The sequence below is a fragment of the Terrapene carolina genome, unplaced genomic scaffold (assembly GCF_002925995.2).
Source record: "Terrapene carolina triunguis isolate 2854851 unplaced genomic scaffold, T_m_triunguis-2.0 Scaffold120, whole genome shotgun sequence".
In the NCBI taxonomy this organism is placed as follows: domain Eukaryota; kingdom Metazoa; phylum Chordata; order Testudines; family Emydidae; genus Terrapene; species Terrapene triunguis.
Window position 1 is genome coordinate 11,641,251 of NW_020664471.1, and position 1,588 is coordinate 11,642,838.

The window sequence follows — 1,588 nt, forward strand, 5'->3', positions numbered from 1 at the left end:
CGCCCTCCCCCCCGGCGCCCTCCCCCCGGCCGCCGGGGTGAGAGCGGAGCCCCCGCCGGGGCTCGCCGCCCTCCTCCCAGGGCTCCGGCCGCCCTCCCCCCCCCGCGGGGAGGGGGGCGGCCGGAGGCTTTTTCGCCTGGGGCGGCAAAAAAGCCAGAGCCGGCCCTGGAAGGATAAGATATGAATTTATAAATCTTTGAAGATAAAACTAGGTGTTTGAGCCTAGTTTCTCAGTGAAGTAAAACTGCCCTAGATTTCTGTAGGAGCAGAGTGATTGAGTCCTTATTGTTAATCACTGAGCGGGGAAGCAACTCCAGTGGTAAGAAAACCTCATTGCTAGGAAGATGGTGGTTTTTTTTTTTTTTTTTTAATGTCCTCTCCCTGAAGAATGGGGCTGATGTTTTGGAAAATTTCTTGTTAGGATCCAGGCAGAAGTGGAAACAATCTAAAATGTGTATGTTTCATATCTGAAATTAAATCATCCCATAAAGTGCTGGCCAATGAACTGGCTAATGTATGTGTGTCCCACTGCCCTCTATTGGATAGAATTAGAAGGGCTCAACTATGTGCCCTAGGCACTATGGAGGTTCTCCTTCAGCCAAGAGGTTCTCCTTTTGGAGCCAGAGGACCGGCATATTATGATCACCCCTGCTGCAGTGAAGACCAACATGACCATGATATACAGAATAAAAAAATACCATGAAGTCCTATGGGGCCACAGATTTGTTCCTGTAGCCAAATTCGTAATGGTATTTCAAAGACCAGGGAGTTTGCATCTTTAGTGAAAGTGAAATCAAAATCATAGGCAACGATTGATGTTAACCTCAAATGGGTGTCCTGTCAAGTATTTGCTCTTATAGCACAGTGGGGAACAGTATCCAAGTGCCTGGAATCGATCATAAATCATTTCCATTTGATTGCCATGAAAAACCCTTGGCTAAATACCAAAGTAGGCAGATTCCAGTCTTTGGTGGTCCTATGCTCCTTTATTCTGCCATTTTGGACACCCTGGGGACATCTCACTTCCTCCTCCATGGACACAGAGGGCACCTGAGCTGCAGAACCAGTGTGGTCCCATTGCTCAAGGGAGGGACTGGATGTAGAGTAGAGGACGTGGGGAGGATAGGGGAATGTGCTGGATAAGGATGAACCAGGGGAGGGAGATCCACTGCCAGGTGTATCTTCACGTTCACTGGAGAAGCCTCCCAGAAACAGGAGATTGGGGAGATCCATCTCATCCAGCACATGGCCCAGCTACTCAGGCTGGATACTGGGCTTTTGCTTTCAGCCTCAGTGTTTATTTAACGAAATAGGAGTGCCCTGCTGTTTATAAAATTCAAGGTGATGAACCAATTCCTCATGAGCATTTATATATACTCCTCCTTAGATAAGCCACGTCATGTACTCATGCTTATATTTTACTCTGACATATATAGGAGCCCTAGGCAAATGCTCCTATAGTATACCCCTAGGGGGAAGTGGACAAATTATTTGTGTTTTCAGCTCAAGCACACAGGAATAGAAATGTCTAGGAAGTGTTGGGTTTTCTTTAAGTAACGTCCTGGGAAAGATTGCAAATTTGGACCTT